Source organism: Salmo salar, chromosome ssa08 (assembly GCF_905237065.1).
Source record: "Salmo salar chromosome ssa08, Ssal_v3.1, whole genome shotgun sequence".
NCBI classification, from domain to species: domain Eukaryota; kingdom Metazoa; phylum Chordata; class Actinopteri; order Salmoniformes; family Salmonidae; genus Salmo; species Salmo salar.
In genome coordinates this window covers 20,858,492-20,882,391 of record NC_059449.1, presented here as the reverse complement: position 1 = coordinate 20,882,391, position 23,900 = coordinate 20,858,492, and positions in this window count along the sequence as shown.

Below are 23,900 nucleotides of genomic sequence, written 5' to 3'. Positions count from 1 at the left end.
TAATGTTTTGTCAAGTCAAAGACAGGGTCACCAAAACCATAAAACCAGCTAAAATGATGCACTAACCTTTTACAATCTCCATCAGATGACACTCCTAGGACATTATGTTAGACAATGCATGCATTTTTAGTTCTATCAAGTTGATATTTATATCCAAAAACAGCGTTTTACTATGGCATTGATGTTGAGGAAATCGTTTCCCTCCAATAACCGGCAGTCAAGTCAGCGTCACAAATTAAATAATTAAAATTAGAAAACATTGGTAAAATATTATATTGTCATTTAAAGAATTATAGATTTACATCTTTTGAACGCAATCAACTTGCCAGATTTAAAAATAACCTTACTGGGAAATCACACTTTGCAATAATCTGAGCACTGTGCCCAGAAAAATACGCGTTGCGATACAGACTAGACGTCATGTTGGGGAGATCTAAAATCGAAAATACTATGTAAATAATCCATTACCTTTGATTCTCTTCATCAGATGTCACTTCCAGGTATCACAGGTCCATAACGAATGTAGTTTTGTTCAAAAAAGCTCATCATTTATGTCCAAAAATCTCCGTCTCGTTAGCACATGATGTAAGCCAGCCGGACTTCTCGTCATGAACGAGGGGAAAAAATATATTTCCGTTCGTTCAAACATGTCAAACGTTGTATAGCATAAATCATTAGGGCCTTTTTAACCAGAACATGAATAATATTCAAGGTGGACGAATGCATACTCTTTTATAACGTATTGGAACGAGGGTACCCAACATGAAGTAGCGCGCCAGGTGTCTAATGGGACATCACCGTTCCATGGCTCTTGTTCGGTCAGATCTCCCTCCAGAAGACTCAAAACACTTTGTAAAGGCTGGTGACATCTAGTGGAAGCAATAGGAAGTGCCAAAATATTCCTAAACCCCTGTGTTTTTCAATGGGATAGGTTTAAAGTCAATACAACACATCAGGTATCCACTTCCTGTCAGAAAATGTCTCAGGGTTTTGCCTGCCAAATGAGTTCTGTTATACTCACAGACACCATTCAAACAGTTTTGGAAACTTTAGAGTGTTTTCTATCCATATATAATAAGTATATGCATATTCTAGTTACTGGGTAGGATTAGTAACCAGATTAAATCGGGTACATTTTTTTTATCCAGACGTGCAAATGCTGCCCCCTAGACCCAACAGGTTAAAGACAAGACTCTCCTTAATCTAACCACACTGTCCGATTTCAAAAAGGCTTTACAACGAAAGCAAAACATTAGATTATGTCAGGAGAGTGCCCAGCCAGAAATAATCAGACACCCATTTTTCAAGCTAGCATATAATGTCACAAAAACCCAAACCACAGCTAAATGCAGCACTAACCTTTTATGATCTTCATCAGATGACACACCTAGGACATTATGTTATACAATACATGCATGTCTGTTCAATCAAGTTCATATTTATATCAAAAAACAGCTTTTTACATTAGCATGTGACGTTCAGAAAAAGCAAACTTCCGGGGAATTTACTAACAGTTTGCTAAATTACTCACGATAAACGTTCACAAAAAGCATAACAATTATTTTAAGAATTATAGATACATTACTCCTCTATGCACTCGATATGTCCGATTTTAAAATAGCTTTTCGGATGAAGCACATTTTGCAATATTCTAAGTACATAGCCCAGCCATCACGGCTAGCTATTTAGACACCTGGCAAGATTAGCCTTCACCAAAATCCTATTTCCTATAAGAAAAATGTTCTTACCTTACCTGTTCTTCGTCAGAATGCACTCCCAGGACTTCTACTTCAATAACAAATGTAGGTTTGGTCCCAAATAATCCATCGTTATATCCAAATATCCTCTGTTTTGTTCGTGCGTTCTAGACACTATACGAATGGTAAATAACGTCGTGCGCATGGCGCATGGCGTGACAAAAAATGTCTAAATATTCCATTACCGTACTTCGAAGCATGTCAACCGCTGTTTAAAACCAATTTTTATGCCATTTATCTCGTAGAAAAGCGATAATATTCCGACCGGGAATCTGCAATAAGCTAAACAGCCGAATGAAATTTCTCCACGGGGGCGAATCGTGCACGCGCCTCATTCAATGGTCCTCTGATCGGCCACTTGGATAAGGCGATAATCTGTTTCAGCCAGAGGCTGCCTCGTCATCGTTCAGGTTTTTCCCGGGTTCTGAGAGCCTATTGGAGCCCTGGGAATTGTCACGTTACAGCTAAGATCCTTACTCTTCAATAAACAGATGCAAGACGCACGACTCCTTGTCAGACAGGCCACTTCCTGCATGAAACCTTGTCAGGTTTTTGCCTGCCATAGGAGTTCTGTTATACTCACAGACACCATTCAAACAGTTTTAGAAACTTTAGGGTGTTTTCTATCCAAACCTGAACAAGCTTCTGAGTTGGTGTAGGAGGCAGTTAAAAATGGGCACATATTTTTTCCAAAATTCTCAATACTGCCCCCTAGCCCAAACAGGTTAACAATTCCACCCACAAGCCATAAGACTGCTGAACAGTAAGTAAAATGGCTACCCGGGGTATTTGCATTGACAGATGTCTCAAGTTTTGATTCAGCGTGCAATTGGACTGCTGACGGCAGGAATGTCCACCAGAGCGGTGGCCAGAGAATTGAATGTTAATTTCTATACCATAAGTTGCCTCCAACGTCGTTTTAGAGAATTTGGCAGTACGTCTAACCGGCCACACAACACAAGGCCCTTCTCCCACGTGCAAGGCGTCGTGTGGGCGAGCGGTTTGCTGTTGTCAACTTTGTTAACAGAATGCCCCATGGTGGTGGTGGTGTTATTGTATGGGCCGGCATAAGCTACAGACAACGAACACAATTGCATTTTATCGATGGAAAGTTGAATGCACAAAAATACTGTCACAAGATCCTGAGGCCCATTGTGAGGCCCATTATTTCTAAAGGTATCTGTGACCAACAGACGCATATCTGTATTCCCAGTCATGTGAAATCCATAGATTAGGGCCTAATGAATTCATTTCAATTGATTGATTTCCTCATATGAACTGTAACTCAGTAAAATCAATGAAATTGTTGCATGTTGTGTTTACATTTTTATTCAGTATAGAAATGTGTTGATGAATGTTTTAAAAGAATTGTATAATAAAGCAAATCTGATTAATTCAACAGTTCAGGTCCCTGTCTGTCACTTATTATTACAACATGTCATCAAATATATATCTCCCTTCAGTGATGAATGGGCCTGTCTTGGCTAATTGCATCACCATTGCGAAACACCCAAACCAGACAGGACCACAGGAAAAAAACGACAACATTAACTTCCATGAACATGGGGACCTGCCATAATGTTTTCATTGGCTATTTGCATGACAGCCAACATTGTGTTTTAGCTGTTGTAACTGCTTCTGTTTAGGAGACAGGCCTAATTCTGATGTTCGTTATGAACTTCTAGATTGTTGTGTTTTAAAAGAAAACTACACACACACAAGCTTATATAACATTATTATTATAATATTAACTTATTACTGAATTATAACTACTAAAACTAACTGCACATTTCACACATGAACTCTCTAGATAGTATTATCACTCTACTATTATTAGCACTACAGATATGTGACTGTTTTAGATCATGATAAATACAGTAAATAAAAGTGTTTGACTTATTTGGGAAAAGGTCTGTGTTTAAACACATAATGTCTGTAATTATTTTAATGAAGATATGGTTTACGTGTAAGTACAAACCTATACTGTAGGCACTATGCAATTACAGAGAGATCCAGAATCCAAACAACAGACTAATACTGTGTATGTCTGAAGTCCATATGATGTGATTATGTAAGGTGAATGTCCTTGCAGGTGGCTGGACTAACCTGTGGCTGGGACAGACGGGTGCTGAATGATATGAGTGATGATGCTTCCATTTCTGCTCAAAACAAAAGCAGGTTGAAATTCCATCTATGTGTGTGTTTGTGTGTGTGTGTGTGTGTGTGTGTGTGTGTGTGTGTGTGTGTGTGTGTGTGTGTGTGTGTGTGCTTGCTTTTGTGGATCTGCGTGCATGTAGCACATGCATTTTGTACATCTTTTAGGTAGTTCATATGTTTTGATAGGATTTCTAGTCAAATAAATGGTGCTGAATTTTGCTTTGCCCACAGGGGTATGTTTATGTAAATAATGCAACATTTGACTTGTTAGGAAAAACAAAGTACAGAGAGCTTTGGCTAAAATCAATCATACATACAGATGATCTTGTTGGACACAGCCTTCTACAGGAGAGAAACACGAATATCGCAAAGCAAGGTTAGAGTTACCAAAACAATTAGGTTAGGTTATTTTACAATTTAATTAACTTCAATGAGTATCTGATCTTCGGCTAACTGATTTACATTTCATGATTCCATTCAGACTTTCTGAGAAAATGCAAAATGCTTTGATTGACATGACAGTAGACCTATCTATGTATGGTGCCTTCCGAAAGTATTCAGACCCCTTGACTTTTTCCACATTTTGTTACATTCTTATTCTAAAATGAATAATTTTTTCCCCCTCATCAATTTACATACAATAATCCATAATGACAAAGCAAAAACAGTTTTTTTAGAAATGTTTGCTTATTTATAATTTCTTGAAATGGAAATATCACATTTACATAAGTATTTACTTAGTACCTTTACTTAGTACTTTGTTGAAGCACCTTTGGCTGTGATTACAGCCTCAAGTCTTCTTGGGTATGATGCTACAAGCTTGTTACACCTGTATTTGGGGAGTTTCTCACATTCTTCTCCGAGATCCTCTCAAGCTTTGTCAAGTTGGATGGGGAAGGTTTTCATCAAGGGTCTCTGTATTTTGCACCGTTCATAATCCTTTCCCGTAGCTCTGTGGATAATTCCTTCAACCTCTTGACTTGGTTTTTGATTTGCCATGCACTGTCAACTGTGGGACCTTTTATAGACAGGTGTGTGATTTTGAATTTACCACATGTGGACTCCAATCAAGTTGTAGAACCATCTCAAGGATGATCAATGGAAACAGGATGCACTTGAGCTCAATTTCGAGTCTCATAGCAAAGGGTCTGAATACTTGTAAATAAGGTATTTCTGTTCTTAATTTTTTATGCATTGGCAAACATTTCTAAAAACCTTTTTTTGCTTAGTCCTAATGTGGTACAGTGCAATAGTATTCATCCCCCTTGGCATGTTTCCTATTTTGTTGTATTACAACCTGTAATTTAAATTGATTTTAATTTGGATTTCATGTAATGGACATACACAAAATGGTCCAATTTGGTGAAGTTTTAATTGAAAAAAAGAACTTGTTTAATTTTTTTTTAAAATAAAAATGAAAAATTGTGCGTACATGTGTATTCACCCCTTTTGCTATGTAGAATTCACATAAATAGTTAAATAAAGTCCACCTGTGTGCAATGTAAGTGTCACATGATCTGTCACATGATCTCAGTATATTTACACCTGTTCTGAAAGGCCCAAGAGTCTGCAAAACCACTAAGCAAGGGGCACCACCAAGCAAGCGGCACCATGAAGACCAAGGAGCTCTCCAAACAGGTCAGGGACAAAGTTGTGGAGAAGTACAGATCAGGGTTGGGTTATAAAAAGATATCTGAAACTTTGAACATCCCACAGAGCACCATTAAATCCATTATTTAAAAAATTTAAGAATATGGCACCACAGCAAATCTGCCAAGAGAGGGCCGCCCACCAAATCTCACAGACCAGGCAAGGAGGGTATTAATCAGAGAGGCAACAAAAAGACCAAAGAAAACCCTGAAGGAGCTGTAAAGCTCCACAGCGGAGATTGGAGTGTCTGTGGGGTCTAGGATTGAGCCTTAGGGTACTCCCTTCGTGACAGGCAGTGGCTGAGACAGCAGATTTTCTGACTTAAAACACTGCACTCTTTGAGAGAGACAGTTAGCAAACTATAGCAAACTATTTATTGCCTTGGGGTGAATGTCAATTCTCTCTGCTGCTTCTTCATCCTGGAACGAACTGCAAAAATCACTGAAGCTGGAGACTCATATCTCCCTCACTAAATTTAAGCACCAGCTGTCAGAGCAGCTCACAGATCACTGCACCTGTACGTAACCCATCTGTAAATAGCCCATCCAACTTCCTCATCCCCATACTGTTATTTATATGATTTATTTTGCTCCTTTGCAAAATTGCTCTTCCCAGTATCTCTACTTGCACATCTCACTCCAGTGTTTAATTGCTATATTTTAATTATTTTGCCACTATGGCCTATTTATTGCCTTACCTCCCTTATCCTACCTCATTTGCATACACTGTATATAGACTTTTTCTATTGTATTATTGACTCTATGTTTGTTTATTCCATGTGTAACTCTGTGTTGTTGTTTGTGTTGCACTGCTTTGCTTTATCTTGGCCAGGTCGCAGTTGTAAACGAGTTCTCAACTGGCCTACCTGGTTAATTAAAGATTAAATAAAATAAATAAAAAATCCTGTGTGTGCTGAATCAGCCTGGTCCAGGAGAGGTAGAGGGGGAAGAGGTTGAGAGAAGAAACAGGGGATGACAGACCCACATAAGGTGAGAGCTTTTGGGATCATATTAACCAACCTGGTGATTATCTTGGCGAGCTCCATCCCGGTGGTAATTGGTTACGCCACCCTGTCTGTCATCCAGTCTTGAAAACCTCTGCAATGTCTTCTCCACGTTATTCACTGTTAACATTTTCAGTGTCATGGTCTCACCCCTGATGCACCTTCAGAGAGGGAAGACTGCCATACCGAAGAGGGCCATAGGCACGTTAGACTGACAGATGCGGAGTAGGAGATAATAGATCATTGTGTTGAATACGCATTTAATTCGATTTTTGGGGATCTTGTTGTTGTTGTTAAAGTTGAAGTCGGAAGTTTACATATATTTTAGATAAATACATTTAAACTCAGTTTTTCACATACCTGACATTTAATCAGAGTAAAAATTCCCTGTCTTAGGTCAGTTAGGATCACCACTTTACTTTAAGAATGTGAAATGTCAGAATAATAGTGGAGAGAATGATTTATTTCAGCTTTATTTTTATTTCATCCCATTCCCAGTGGGTCAGAAGTTTACATACAGTCAATTAGTATTTGGTAGCATCGCCTTTAACCTCTTATGGCTAGGGGGAAGTATTTTCACGGCTGGATAAAAAACGTACCCGATTTAATCTGGTTACTAATCCTACCCAGTAACTAGAATATGCATATACTTATTATATATGGATAGAAAATACCCTAAAGTTTCTAAAACTGTTTGAATGGTGTCTGTGAGTATAACAGAACTCAAATGGCAGGTCAAAACCTGAGAGATTCCTTTACAGGAAGTGGCCTGTCTGACCATTTCTGGAACTTCTTTGCCATCTCTATCTTTTACTAAGGATCTCTGCTCTAACGTGACACTTCCTACGTCGTCGATAGGCGCTCAGAGCCCGGGAAAAACCTGAATGTCGTCATTCCAGCCCCAGGCTGAAACACATTATCGCCTTTCACAAGTGGCCGATCAAGGGACTCTGGGCTTAGGCGCGTGACCTGACCGCCCCGTCTTTGTGATTTTTTTCCTCTGTTTGCCGAAAAGGAGATTCCCGGTCGGAATATTATCGCTTTTCTACGAGAAAAATGGCATAAAAATTGATTTTAAACAGCGGTTGACATGCTTCGATGTACGGTAATGGAATATTTAGAATTTTTTTTGTCACGAATTGCGCCATGCGCGCGACCCTTCTATACCATTTCAGATAGTGTATTGAACGCACGAACAAAACGCCGCTATTCGAATATAACGATGGATTATTTTGGACCAAACCAACATTTGTTATTGAAGTAGCAGTCCTGGGAGTGCATTCTGACGAAGACAACAAAGGTAATGAAACTTTTGTAATAGTAAATCGGAGTTTGATCAGGGCTAAACTTGGTCGGTGTCTAAATGGCTAGCCGTGATGGCTGGGCTATCTACTGAGAATATTGCAAAATGTGATTTCACCGAAAAGCTATTTTAAAATCGGACATATCGAGTGCATAGAGGAGTTCTGTATCTATAATTCTTAAAATAATTGTTATGTTTTTTGTGAACGTTTATCGTGAGTAATTTAGTAAATTCACCGGATGTTTGCTGGGGGTATGCTAGTTCTGAACGTCACATGCTAATGTAAAAAGCTGGTTTTTGATATAAATATGAACTTGATTGAACAAAACATGCATGTATTGTATAACATAATGTCCTAGGGTTGTCATCTGATGAAGATCATCAAAGGTTAGTGCTGCATTTAGCTGTGGTTTTGTTTTTTGTGACATTATATGATAGCTTGAAAAATGGGTGTCTGATTATTTCTGGCTTGGTACTCTGCTGACATAATCTAATGTTTTGCTTTCGCTGTGAAGCCTTTTTGAAATCGGACAGTGTGGTTAGATAAAGGAGAGTCTTGTCTTTAAAATGCTGTGAAATAGTCATATGTTTGAAAAATTTAAGTTTTTGTATTTTTGAGGAATTTGTAATTCGCGCCACGCGTATCATTGGATATTGGAGCAGGTGTTCCGCTAGCGGAACGTCTAGATGTAAGAGGTTAAATTGTTTAACTTGGGTCAAACCTTTTGGGTATTCTTCCACATGCTTCCCACAGTAAGCTGGGTGAATTTTGGCCCATTCCTCCTGACAGAGCTGGTGTAACTGAGTCAGGTTTGTAGGCCTCCTGTTCGCACATGCTTTTTCAGTTCTGCCCACAAATTTTCTATAGGATTGAGTTCAGGGCTTTGTTATGGCCACTCCAATACCTTGACTTTGTGGTCCTGTCTGGAACACCTGGGACGTCAACGTCCCACTCTACTCAACAGCCAGTGGCAGTGCGTGGCGCGAGATACAAAACCCTTAAAAATGCTATTACTTCAATTTCTCAAACATATGACTATTTTACACCATTTGAAAGATAAGACTCTCCTTGATGTAACCAGGTTGTCCGATTTCAAAAAGGCTTTACAGCGAAAGAAAAACATTAGATTATGTTAGGAGAGTACCCAGCCAGAAATAATCACACATCCATTTTCCAAGCAACTACATGCATCACAAAAAAACAAACCACAGCTAAATGCAGCACTAACCTTTGACAATCTTCATCAGATGACACTCCTAGGACATCATGTTATACAATACATGCATTTTTTGTTCGATAAAGTTCATATTTATATATAAAAACAGCATTTTACATTGGGGCGTGACGTTCATAAAATATTTTCCCTCTGTGAATCAGCACTACAATTTACAAAATTACTCGTCAAAAACGTTTATAAAATATTAAACTGTCATTCAAAGAATTATAGATGAACATCTCTTGAATGTAACCGCATTGCCAGATTTCAAAATAAATTTACTGGGAAGGCACACTTTGATATAATCTGAGTAGTGAGCTCAGAAAAATACACTACACAATACAGTTAGCCGCCATCTTGGAGCATCTAATATATTATATAGCATTATAAATATTCACTTACCTTTAGTAGTCTTCATCAGAAGGCACTTCCAGGAAACCCAGGTCCACAACAAATGTTGTTTTGTTCGATATAATCCATAATTTATGTCCAAATAACTCCATGTTGTTCGCGCGTTACGTTCAGCTACTCAAAATGTCGGAAGCGCGCCGAAAATCACACGACGAACAGTCCAAAAAAATATATTTACATTCGTTCAAACATGTCAAACGTTGTAAAGCATCAATCTTTAGGGCCTTGAGAATGTGAAGATTCAGTAATATTTCAACCGGACGGTTCCTGTGTCTTGAAAAAAGCTTTGGAACGGAGCTACAGCTCGCGTGAACGAGCGCCAAAGAGGCGATGGCCTTCCCTGGGTCACCAACTTCCCAGCCCTGTCATTAGGTCTCTGTTTATCGTAGACGCCTCAAACAACTTTAGAAAGAATGTCGACATCTAGTGGAAGCCTTAGGAAGTGCACAATGATTACTATTTCACTGTGTGTCCAATAGCCAATGACTTGAACAGAGCCCACACATCCAGATTTCCACTTCCTGGTAGGATTTCTCTCAGGTTTTTGCTTGCCATATGAGTTCTGTTATACTCACAGACACCATTCAAACAGTTTTAGAAACTTTAGAGTGTTTTCTATCCAAATCTACTAATTATATGCATATTCTCGTTTCTGGAAAAGAGTAGTAACCAGTTTAAATCGGGTATGTTTCTTATCCGGCCGTGCAAATACTGCCCCCTAGCCCCAACAAGTTTTAAGCCATTTTGCTACAACTTTGGAATTATGCTTGGGGTCAATGTCCATTTGGAAGAACCATTTGCGACCAAACTTTAACATCCTGACTGATGTCTTTAGATATTGCTTCAATATATCCACATAATTTTACTTCCTCCTGATGCCATCTATTTTGTGAAGCGCACCAATCCCCCTTGCAGCAAAGCACCCCCACAACATGATGCTGCCACCCCCGTGCTTCACGATTGGGGTGGTGTTCTTTGGCTTGCAAGCATCCCCCTTTTTCCTCCAAACATAACGATGGTCATTATGGCCAAACAGTTCTATTTTTGTTTCATCAGACCAGAGGACATTTCTCCAAAACGTACAATCTTTGTCCACATGTGCAGTTGAAAACCGTAGTCTGGCTTTTTTACGGCGGTTTTGGAGCAGTGGCTTCTTCCTTGCTGAGCAGCCTTTCAGGTTATGTCAATATAGGACTCATTTTACTGTAGATATAGATATTTTTTTACCTCTTTCCTCCAGCATCTTCACAAGGTCCTTTGCTCTTGTTTTGGGATTGATTTGCACTTTTTGCACTAAAGTACGTTCATCTCTAGGAGACAGAACGCATCTCCTTCCTGAGCGGTATGACAGTTGCGTGGTCCCATGGTGTTTATACTTGCTTACTATTGTTTGTACAGATGAAGGTGGTACCTTCAGGCGTTTGGAAATTGCTCCCAAGGATGAACCAGACTTGTGGAGGTCTACAATTTCTTTTCTGAGGTCTTGGCTGATTTCTTTTGATTTTCCCATGATGTCAAGCAAAGAGGCACTGAGTTTGAAGGTAGGCCTTGAAATACATTCACAGGTACACCTCCAATTGACTCAAATGATGTCAATTAGCCTATCAGAAGCTTCTAAAGACATAACATCGTTTTCTGTCATTTTCTAAGCTGTTTAAATGCACAATCAACTTAATGTATGTAAACTTCTGACCCACTGGAATTGTGATACATTCAATTATAATTGAAATAATCTGTCTGTAAACAATTGTTGGAAAAATGACTTGTGTCATGCACAAAGTAGATGTCCTAATACTATCTTGCCAAAACTATAGATTGTTAATTAACAAGAAATTTGTGGAGTGGTTGAAAAACAAGTTTTAATGACTCCAACCTAACTGTATGTAAACTTCCAACTTCAACTGTATATACACTGAATAAAAATATAAACTCAACATGCAACAATTTCAAAGATTTGAATGAAATACAGTTCATAAGGAAATCAGTCAGTTGAAATAAATGCATTAGGCCCTAATCTATGGATTTCACATGACTGGGAATACAGATATGCAAGTGTTGGTCACAGATACTGTACCTTTAAAGAATAATGGGCCTCACAATAGACCTCAGGGTGTGGATCAGACAACCAGTCAGTATCTGGTGTGACCACCATTTGCTTCATGCAGCGCGACACATCTTCTTCGCATAGAGTTGATCACACTGTTGATTGTGGCCTGTGGAATGTTGTACCACTCCTCTTTAATGGCCGTGCGAAGATGCTGGATATTGGCGGGTACTGGAACACACTGTCGTACACCTCGATCCATAGCATCCCAAATATGCTTAATGGGTGACATGTCTGGTGAATATGCAGGACATGGAAGAACTGGGACATTTTCAGCTTCCAGTAATTCTGTAGAGATCCTTGTAACATGTGGGCGTGCATTATCATGCTGAAATTAGAGCTGATGACGGCGGATGAATGGCACAATAATAGGCCTCAGGATCTCGTCAAGGTATCTCTGAGCATTCAAATTGCTGTAGATAAAATGCAATTGTGCTCATTGTCCGTAGCTTATGTCTGACCATACCAAAACCCCACTGGCACCATGGAGCACTCTGTTAACAACATTGACATCAGCCCAGTCTGCCATCTACCCGGTACAGTTGAAACCGGCATTCATCCGTGAAGAGCACACTTCTCCAGCGTGCCAGTTGCCATCAAAGGTGAACATTTGCCCACTGAAGTCGGTTACGACTCTGAACTGCAGTCAGGTCAAGACCCTGGTGAGGATGATGAAAACGTAGATGAGCTTCCCTGAGATAGTGCAGAAATGATTTGGTTTTGCAAACCCACAGTTCCATCAGCTTTCCGGGTGGCTGGTCTCAGACGATCCCGCAGGTGAAGAAGCCGGATGTGGAGGTCCTGGGCTGGCGTGGTTACACATGGTCTGCGGATTATGGTTGGGAAATGAAACTTAAATTCTCTGGAATCAGCTCTGATGGACATTCCTACAGTCAGCATGTCAACTGCAAGCTCCCTCAAAACTTGAGACATCTGTGGCATTGTGTTGTGTGACAAAACTGCACATTTTAGAGTGGCCTTTTATTGTCTCCAGCACAAGGTGCTGGAGCTTCTTGTTAATCAGCTTTTTGATATGCCACACCTCTCAAGTGGATGGATTATATTGGCAAAGGATATATGCTCACTAACAAGGATGTAAACAAATTTGTGCATGCAATTTGAGACCAACAAGCTTTTGTGCATATGGAACATTTCTGGGATATTTTATTTCAGCTCGTGAAACATGGGACCAACACTTAATATGTTGCATTTAATTTTAGTTCAATATAGAGTTCATTGTTTTAATTTGGTGGCATGTAGCAATAGCATTCTGTGAAATATAATTGTTAATTGTATCACCACTTGGAAACATGCAAACCCAGACCAGGCCTACTGGAAATACCCATCAGCTTCCAAAAACATCGGGACCTGCCTGATGTTTTCATTGGCTATACTTGTATGGATTACAAAAAACATTGTCCTTTAGCTGTTGTAATGATTAAGGCCTGATTCTTGATCTTCAATATTCTTGTGTTTTGAAAGAAAAACTGCACACAGTGACAGAAACATTGAAAACAGATTTGACTCAACATGTTAGTGTTTTGGGGATACTTGGTATCCTAAATGATGTGGTTGTCACAATTTCAAACCTCATGCTTGTCTCTCTATCTCCTGGCAAATCCTCATGCATGTCTACAAACATGAATATAATTCCTTATACATTACCACAACTGAAATTATAATATAATAATATATGCCAGTTAACATATGCTTTTATTCTTAGCAACTTACATTCGTTTGTGCATACATGCAATGATAAGCTCTTACTTACTAGCATACATGCCCAGGTGGTGATTTAAGGCAACAACACCTCCCCCACACTGACCATTAACTCAGGGGCCCCTCAGTTGTGTGGGCTTAGTCCCCTCCTGTACTCCCTGTCACCCATGACTGCATGGCCAAGCACGGCACCAACACCATCATCAAGTTTGCTGACGACACAGCAGTGGTAGAAAGACTACAGGGAGGTCAGAGACTTAGCATTGTGGTGCAGGAGAACAACCTCTCCCTCAACGTCAGTAAGTCCAAGGAGCTGATCATGGACTACAGGAGAAAGAGAGGAGAGCACGCCCCCATCCCACATCGACGGGGCTGTAGTGGAGCGGGTCGAGAGCTTGGCGTCCACGCCACTACCCAATAAACAGGGGACGTCCTGAAGAGATTCCCCTCCGGTTCCTTAAGGGTTTCAGCGTGACGTTATCCCACTGACGTTGTAAAAACGTTCTAAGAACTTTGTGTGAGGGTTGCAAGGAAACGTTCTCTGGTTGACCTTTGTCTAGTTCCTTGTAAGTTCTCGGTGGGTCCCAGACATGTCCTTTAATGTTTGTGTGTGTGAGAAATTGCCATTATATTTGTTGTATAACTGTTAACCTAAGTGAAATGAGGTTTGACAAAATGTATACCCATACTTTGTTTAGCAAAATGACATGTGTAGCAATTGCTTCTTTACTTCTGAGTGGTGTTATATATTGAAATGTATTGCTGTTTGTTTTAAAATAAGTGTGGAATAAACCAAATATGATTGATTAAACAGTTCAGGTCCGTCCATGTCTGTCTGTCACTTAAGATTACAGCATGTCATCAAATATATATCCCCCTTCAGTGATGAAAAACCTGTCTTGGTGAATTGTATTACCATTGTGAAACATGCAAACCCACACAAGGAAACTGGAGAAAAAACAGTAGCTTCCATGAATATTGGGACCTGCCTGATTTTTTCATTGGCTATTTGGCATGATAGTCAACATTGTCTTTTGTTGTAAGTGCATCTGTTTAGTAATACATATTAATTGATTACTGAACTACAACATCGTACCATAGTATTAATACTAACTACACATTTCACACTGACTGTCTGTATAGTAATATAACTCTAGTTTTATTAGCACTACAGATACGTGACTATTTTAGATCAGGATAAATACATAAATAAATAAACATTTCACTTGTTTATTAAAAAATGGTGTGTGTTTAAACATAGCCTGTATTTTTTTTAAATGAATATATCACATGGTTTACCTGTAAGTACAAACCTACACTGTAGGCACAGTGCAATTAATAAAGAGATCCAGAATCCAAACAACAGACTAATACTGTGTATGTCTGAAACCCATATGATTTGATTACGTAAGGTGAAAGAGTCAGTCCTTGCAGGTGGCTGGACTAACCTGTGGCTGGGACAGACAGGTGCTGAGTGACATGAGTGATGATGATTCCATTTCTGCTCAGGCCAAAAATGCAAATCCCTGCGGAGGTTGAAATTACATTTCTTTGTGTTTCTCTCTGTTTGTGTGTGTGTGTGTGTGTGTGTGTGTGTGTGTGTGTGTGTGTGTGTGTGTGTGTGTGTGTGTGTGTGTGTGTGTGTGTGTGTGTGTGTGTGATTCCTTGCATGAGCATGCATGCAGCATATACATTTTGTTAATCTGTGCTTTGTTCAGTATTTATGTTTTGATAGGACTTCTAGTCAAATAAAATTACCTGCTATAAACAAATCATACAATGATGCTCAATTCATCAATGTCCACATGGGTGTGTATGTAAATAACACAACACGTGACTTGTTAGGAAGAACACAGGACAGAGAGCTTTGGCTAAAATCACTCATACATGTAGGTGTTGTACCATAGGGTTGGTCTCAGAGTTCTCCTGGAGAGAGAAGTACGAATATCGCAAAGCAAAGTCTGACTTACCAAACCAACTAGGGTAGGTTATTTTACATTTTAACATGTGATCTTCAGCTAACCGTTTTACATTTCATGTTTTCATTCAGACTTTCTGAGACAATGCACAATGTTTTGACTGAAATAACAGTAGACCTATGCATATCCAAGTATTTTTATTTATGTCTGCATCAGTATATTGCATCAATATATTAAAGCATAATGTCATGAATTGTGAAATCTCCCCTCTTTCACATCTCAGTTTGCTCGTGTATATTGTTCTACAAGGATGAATAACTCTTCAGGAAACCACACTTACCTTGACACCTGGGAAGTTTGCATTGACCAGGGCTATGTTGCGCCAGTACTTTTCCATGCTGCCCAGGCCCTGTGCTTCTTCCTGGGGACCCCAGCTTTGGTATGGTGCCTCTGGCTCTCTCTGAGTGGAAGTCTCTCTGGAGGTTTTAAAACCACACAGATCTTCCCTATAAACCTTTTTGTGGTGGAGCTGGTGTTCTGTGTCCAGGGTCTACTTGAGGTGATCAGCTATCTCCTCAGCAAGAACATCATGTTACGGAAGGTTACTTGCATCCTGTATTACCTTGCCTGGACCTGCAGGCCCCTGCTTCAGAGCTGCATCTGTGTGGAGCGCTACCTGGCAGTGGCCCAACCTGTGACTTTCCTCAAGTACAGACTCCAGAGGTACAGGGTGGCATGTTCCACCATTGTCTGGGTGCTGTCGCTTGCTTATGCATGTTCTGCTATCACTTTAATGGGTTATGAAGAATCAGCAGCTTATGTGGTCATTACAGTCTATTGCCTTGGGGTGGCCATCATTTCTCTCTGCTGCTTCTTCATCCTGCGTGTGCTGAAGCAGCCTGGTCCAGGAGAGGTAGAGGGGAGTGGAGGGGGAGAGAAGAAACAAAGGACGACAGACCCACATAAGATAAGAGCTTTTGGGATCATCTTAACTAACCTGGTGATCATCTTGGCGAGCTCCATCCCGGTGGTTGTTGGTTATGCCAGGCATTCATCCAGTCTGTATGAAAACTGCAGTGTCTCCCCCATCTTGCTGATTGTTAACATCTTCAGTGTCATGGTCTCACCCCTGCTGCACCTCTACAGAGAGGGAAGGCTGCCATGCCGAAGAGTGCCAGACACACGTTAGACTTACAGTTGAGGGCACTAATGTACAGGTTTTTGTTACAAACTAATGCTAGTCGACGATAATGTATTGCGTTAACCTCTCTAGGGTAGGTGGGACGAAATCGTCCCAACTACGTAACAGCCAGTGGAATCCTATGGCGCGTTATTCAAATACCTTAGAAATGCTATTACTTCAATTTCTCAAACATATGACTATTTTACACCATTTTAAAGACAAGACTCTCGTTAATCTAACCACACTGTCCGATTTCAAAAAGGCTTTACAACGAAAGCAAAACATTAGATTATGTCAGCAGAGTACCCAGCCAGAAATAATCAGACACCCATTTTTCAAGCTAGCATATAATGTCACATAAACCCAAACCACAGCTAAATGCAGCACTAACCTTTGATGATCTTCATCAGATGACACTTCTAGGACATTATGTTATACATTACATGCATGTTTTGTTCAATCAAGTTCATATTTATATCAAAAAACAGCTTTTTACATTAGCATGTGACGCTCACGATAAACGTTCACAAAAAACATAACAATTATTTTAAGAATTATAGATACAGAACTCCTCTATGCAATCGCTATGTCCCATTTTAAAATAGCTTTTCGGTGAAAGCACATTTTGCAATATTCTAAGTAGATAGCCCGGCATCACAGGGCTAGCTATTTACACACCCACCAAGTTTAGCCCTCACCAAAGTCAGATTTACTATAAGAAAAATGTTATTACCTTTGCTGTTCTTCGTCAGAATGCACTCCCAGGACTTCTACTTCAATAACAAATGTTGGTTTGGTCCCAAATAATCCATAGTTATATCCAAATAGCGGCATTTTGTTTGTGCGTTCAAGACACTATCCGAAAGGTTAAATAAGGGTTACGCGCCCGACGCGTTTCGTGACAAAAAATGTCTAAATATTCCATTACCGTACTTCGAAGCATGTCAACCGCTGTTTAAAATAAATGTTTATGCCATTTTTCTCGTAAAAAAGCGCTAATATTCCGACCGGGAATCTGTGTTTTAGTTCAAAGAGAGAGAAAGTAAAAACATGAGGTCGCCCGTGCACGCGCCTCAGTCTGATGGTCCTCTGATAGACCACTTACCAAAGGCGCTAATGTTTTTCAGCCAGGGGCTGGAATTACATCATTCAGCTTTTTCCCGGGTTCTGAGAGCCTATGGGAGCCGTAGGAAGTGTCACGTTACAGCAAAGATCCTAAGTTTTCAATAAACAGAGCCAAGAAGCCCAAGGAATGGTCAGAGAGGGTACTTCTTGTACAGAATCTTCTCAGGTTTTTGCCTGCCATATGAGTTCTGTTATACTCACAGACACCATTTAGAAACTTTAGGGTGTTTTCAATCCAAAGCCAATAATTATATGCATATTCTAGTTTCTGGGCAGTAGTATTAACCTGATTAAATCGGGTACGTTTTTTATCCGGCCGTGTAAATACTGCCCCCTAGCCCTAACAGGTTTTAAATATACATTGAATTAAAATTGTTCTGTCAATATCGCGCCGCAGTCTAACTTCTTCATGCCTGCAACTGTAGTTTAAACATATGTAGACACGGCATAGGCATATAATAATTGGTGTAATTGTTTATTTGAAAAATAATTTCGATACATTTTTTTGGGTGACTTGTGGCAATTGTATTTTGTGAGATATTGCATATTGTTGTTAACTAAAGCTGCATCACTTGTTTTTCATTTTTTCATATTGAATGTTGGTTCCTTTAACTCATTTTACAATTCATATTTGAACGGGGTGGCTAGATAGTGGACTAGGCATATTCATTTAGCATCAGCATTAAGTAATAGATTGTATTCTTCACACAGTCGTTCTACTTTGAACTTGTAAGATTACATAATTTATATTCAAATGTATTGGGACTGACTGTGCATGAGACTTGGCTAAAGTTGTCTGTAATTCAACATTCTAACCAAGACACTATATACACAGTAAAAAAACATAAACCCCTGATGTTAAATAGATACAATGTGATTTTTTTACTTATTAAGAATTAGATGAACTCATGAATTCCATTTTCATGTATCTGCGTCCAGTATGAAGGAAGTTAGATGTATTTTGCTTGCTGTACCTGAATACATCCAGTATTTGTGCTAAGCTATTTAGCATTGGATTGCAAAACTACCTTTAACTTCCTTCATATTGGGCACAGATACATGAACATGGTATTCACGAGTTCACCTGACTCTCGGGAAGTAGAAAAGGGTCTCCCGAACTATCTCTTTAACATTGGCTATTTTAATGGCAGATGCACGTCAATTCAAATGTCAATACATTAGCCAACTATAGGATCCATTTAGGATCATATATCTTTCATATCATTCAGATGTATTCTGACTCTGATTACTTTCTTGTTCAACGTGTTGGTTAGCTTTACTCAGCCCCTCTTCCTCCACAGGGCTGGGAAACTAACCTGCCATCTGGGATTAAAGAGAAGGATAACTCCACTGTATGGGAATGGTTGTCGTTATATTTCTCTGGTTATTATTCTGTTTCCTTCCTTTTAATCATATTGCTCATGCTATTTACAGGTTTTACATGTTTAATACATGGTTTATGGTTCAACTAAACAGTGTGTGTGTGGGGGCGGGAGGGGTAAAAGGGTCATTTGTTGTATGTGAAATTGTGATTTTACTTGTCATTGTATGTAAAGAGTAAGTGTAAGTGAATGTAAGTGAAATTACTGATATTTTTTAATGATTTTGCTATCACCTCATTCTCAAAATTCCAATCTATTCTTAACTGTTTTGTTTGGTTTGTAACCACAGAAAAATATGTAGTACAATATATATTAACTTTGCAAAGTCATCTATTAACTTGTGTTAAATGCTGTATAGCCAGCCTGGTTTCGACTAGAGATACCATAGTAAAAGTAAATAAGGGGCACTCAAATTAGTATGATATATTAAGCTTGGTATAGTTACATAAGACAGAAGGTTACCTAAGGCAAAAACAAACGGAGGGTGGTTGGCTAGCTGTATAACACAAATGTCTAACAACCCAAAGGTTGCTTATTCAAATCTCATCACAGACAATTTAATTTTATTAGGAATTTTGGAAATACTTAATACATTTTTGCTACTTTGCATCTAGTTAGATTGTTAGCTATCCCTTCCCCTAACCTTTAACCCTTAACCCTGGGGCGGCAGGGTAGCCTAGTGGTTAGAGTGTTGGACTAGTAACTGAAAAGTTGCAAGTTCAAGTCTCTGAGCTGACAAGGTAAAAAGCTGTTGTTCTGCCCCTGAACAGGCAGTTAACCCACTGCCTGTCATTGAAAATAAGAATTTGTTCTTAACTGACCTGCCAAGGTAAAATAAAAAATAAACCCTACTCAAAACCTTAACACGACCTGAGGTTGTGTGTTCAAATCTCATCATAGACAACTTTGCAACTACTTGGCATTTTAGCTAACCATTCCGTTAACCTTAACCGCTCTCCCTTTGCCTAGCTAACATTTAGCTACATTAGCTACTATCTAACGTAAGCCACCTAGCTAACTACAATTCTTAACATATCATAAAATATTGTTTGAATTCCAATTTGTAACATATCATACGAATTGTAATTCGTAACACACAAAATGGATGATGGACATCAACAAATTAATTCATACCATGCAAAACGTATCATATCATACTAAAGGGAGGGAGATACAGTCCAGGTTGGAATAGCAATTGCTTCTCTGCTTTTGAGTGATGTTCTATGTTGAAATGTATTGCTGTATGCTTTATAAGATGTGTGGAATAAAGAAAAACTGATTGATTCAACAGTTCAGCTCCCTGTATGTCTGTCACTGATGACTACAGCATGTCATCAAATATGTATTCCACTTCAGTGATGAATGCACATGGCTTGGCTAATTGTATCACCATTAGGAAACATGCAAACTCAGACATGTCATACTGGAAAAAACAAGTAGAACATCTGGAGCTGCCTGTTTTCATTGGCTATTTGCACGACAGCCAACATGTGAGTGTTTGACATGCAATGTGATCTCCTCATATTTAACAGTCAGTGTTGACTTGTGTCCTGATAAGAAAATACATTTCTCCAGCTATACCAGGCAAAAGAGGGCATTATCAGCATATTGTTATGGATGTAAACAAATGAATGTCAATTGAAAACACTTACTTTGCTGTTATTCTGGCTGCAGAGGTTGTGACTGTGTTAGCTATAACTAGCTGGCTAGCTAGTAAGCAAGGGATAAGAACGTTGTCAGTGAGCATGGCAACGGAACATAAAGAACAAATGACTAGGTTGCGTCCATAAATATCGAGCTAATCGAATGAATGACTCTCTAGCAACCAAAAGATGAGAAAGTATGAATTTGCTTATATATATATATTGGTTCTATAATGAAAAAAAATATAAAGGCAACATGTAAAGTGTTGGTCCCTTGTTTTATGAGCTGATATAAAAGATCCCAGACATTTTCCATACACACAGGAAGCTTATTTCTCTCAAATTTTGTGCACAAATTTTGTTTTATGTCCCTGTTAGTGAGCATTTCTCCTTTGCCAAGATAATCAAATCAAATTTGATTTGTCACGTACGCCAAACACGACAGGTGTAGACGTTACCGTGAAATAATTACAAGCCCTTAACCAACAATGCAGTTCATGAAATAGAGTTAAGAAAATATTTACTAAATAAAGTAACACAATAAAAAAACAATAACAAGGCTATACACAGGGAGTACCGGTACCGAGTCAATAGAGGGGAGTACAGGTTAGTTGAGGTAATTTGTACATGTAGGTAGGGGTAAAGTGACTATGCATAGATAATAAACAGCGAGTAGCAGCATTGTAAATAGTCCGGGTGGCCATTTGATTAATTGCTCAGCAGTCTTATGGCTAGGGGGTAGAAGCTGTTACGGAGCCTTTTGGACCTAGACTTGACTAACAGTCTATCCCTTTGGCTACTGGAGTCTTTGACAATATTTTGGGCCTTCTGACACCACCTAGTATATAGGTCCTGGATGGCAGGAATCTTGGCCCCAGTGATGCACTACCCTCTGTAGCGCCTTTACAGTCAGATGCCGAGTGGTTGCAATACCAGGCGGTGATGCAACAGGTCAGGATGCTCTCGATGGTGCAGCAGTAGAACGTTTTGAGGATCTGGGGACACATGCCAAATCTTTTCAGTCTCCTGAGGGGGAAAAGGTGTTGTTGTGCCCTCTTCACAACTGTCTTTATATGTTTGGACCATGATAGTTTGTTGGTGATGTGGACACCAAGGAACTTGAAACTCTCAACCCGCTCCACCACAACACCAACAATGTGAATGGGGGCGTATTCGGCACTCCATTTCCTGTAGTTCACAATCAGCTCCTTTATCTTGCTCACGTTGAGGGAGAGGTTGTTGTCCTGGCACCACACTGCCAGGTCTCTGACCTCCTCCCTATAGGCTCATCCCTATAGACTCTCCCTATAGGTCTCCGCTGTTGGTGATCAGGCCTACCACTGTTGTGTCATCGGCAAACTTAATGATGGTGTTGGAGTCGTGCCTGGTCATGCAGTCATGAGTGAACAGGGAGTACAGGAGGGGACTGAGCACGTACCCCTTGAGGGGCCTCCATGTTGAAGATCAGCGTGGCAGATATGTTGTTACCTACCCTTACCACCTGGGGGCGGCCTGTCAGGAAGTTCAGGATCCAGTTTCAGAGGGAGGTGTTTAGTCCCAGAGTCCTTAGCTTAGTGGTGAGCTTTGAGGGCACAATGGTGTTGAATGCTGAGCTGTCGTCAATGGATAGCATTCTCACATATATGTTCCTTTAGTCCAGGCGTGAAAGGGCAGTGTGGAGTGCAATAGATATTGAATCATCTGTGGATCGGTTGGGACATATGCAAATTGGACTAGGTCTAGGGTTTCTGGGATGATGGTGTTGATTTGAGCCATGACCAGCCTTTCAAAGCACTTCATGGCTACAGTGAGTGCTTCGGGTCAGTAGTCATTTAGGCAGGCTACCTTAGTGTTCTTGGGCACAGGGACTAAGGTGGTCTGTTTGAAACATCTTGGTATTGCAGACTCAGTCAGGGACAGGTTGAAAATGTCAGTAAAGACACTTGCCAGCACATGATCAGAGTAAATGTCCTGGTAATCCGTCTGGCCCTGCGGCCTTGTGAATGTTGACCTGTTTAAAGGTCTTACTCAGATCGGCTATGGAGAGCATGATCACATAGTCGTCCGAAACAGCTGATGCTCTTATGCATGCATCAGTGTTTCTTGCCTTGAAGCAAGCATAGAAATAATATAGCTTGTCTGGTAGGCTGGTGTCACTGGGCAGCTCCCGGCTGTGCTTCCATTGTAGTCTGTAATAGTTTGCAAGCTTTGCCACATCCGACGAGCGTCGGAGCTGTGTAGTACAATTCAATCTTAGTCCTGTATTGATGCTTTGCCTGTTTGATGGTTCATCGGAGGGCATAGTGAGATATCTTATAAGCTTCTGGGGCAGTGTCCCGCTTCTTGAAAGCGGCAGCTCTACCATTTAGCTCAGAAATTAGACAAAAAAACTAAAAACTTGAGCGTGCACAACTATTCACCCCCCCCCCTCTCTTGGGGTATGTCTCTATAAGTTTGGCACATCTAGCCACTGGGATTTTTGCCCATTCTTCAAGGCAAAACTGCTCCAGGTCCTTCACGTTGGATGGGTTCCGCTGGTGTACAGCAATCTTTAAGTCATACCACAGATTCTCAACTGGATTGAGGTCTGGGCTTTCACCAGGCCATTCCAAGACATTTAAATGTTTCCCCTTAAAAGGAAAGTACCTTTAGTTAATCTGCTTTCTCTGTGAGAGCTTCACATGTCTGGAATACACTGCCGTCAGACACACACAACAGTACCACCTATCACACCTTCACAAAAAACATGAAGACATGGATAAAGGCCAATCAGACTTGTGAACACAATCCCTAGCTGTGTATTGCCGATTTCCATGTTGTCTGTAGCTTGTGAGGTGTGGAAACACTTTGTTGCTTTTATGGATTTTGTCTTGTTGCTTTTTGGGCAATGTTGCTCTGCGTGTGCTCACTGATCATTGATTGTCTGTATTGTTATTTTACTTGTTTTTAAAAACCTGCCCAGGGACTGAGGTTGAAAATTTGCCGACTGGACGAAACAGGAACTTTTACTCAAACGTTGATTAATGTGCACTGTCCCTGTAAAAATAAAAATAAACTCAAACTCAAACCCTACCACAGACTGAACATCAAAGGAATGCCTGTAATGTTTTGTTGCCAGGCCTCATTGTGCCTGATGGACAGCCGGGCATTTTTCATTAGAGAATTCAAGCACTGTTGTGGACATTCTCTCATTCATGATTTATCGAGGCCATTACCATGCATAACCTGGACTGAATGACAAGCTACTTACAAGTCTACATACAATTGTTTTATTACTGAATCATAACATGGTATTATACTATTAAAACTAACTACACATTTCACACA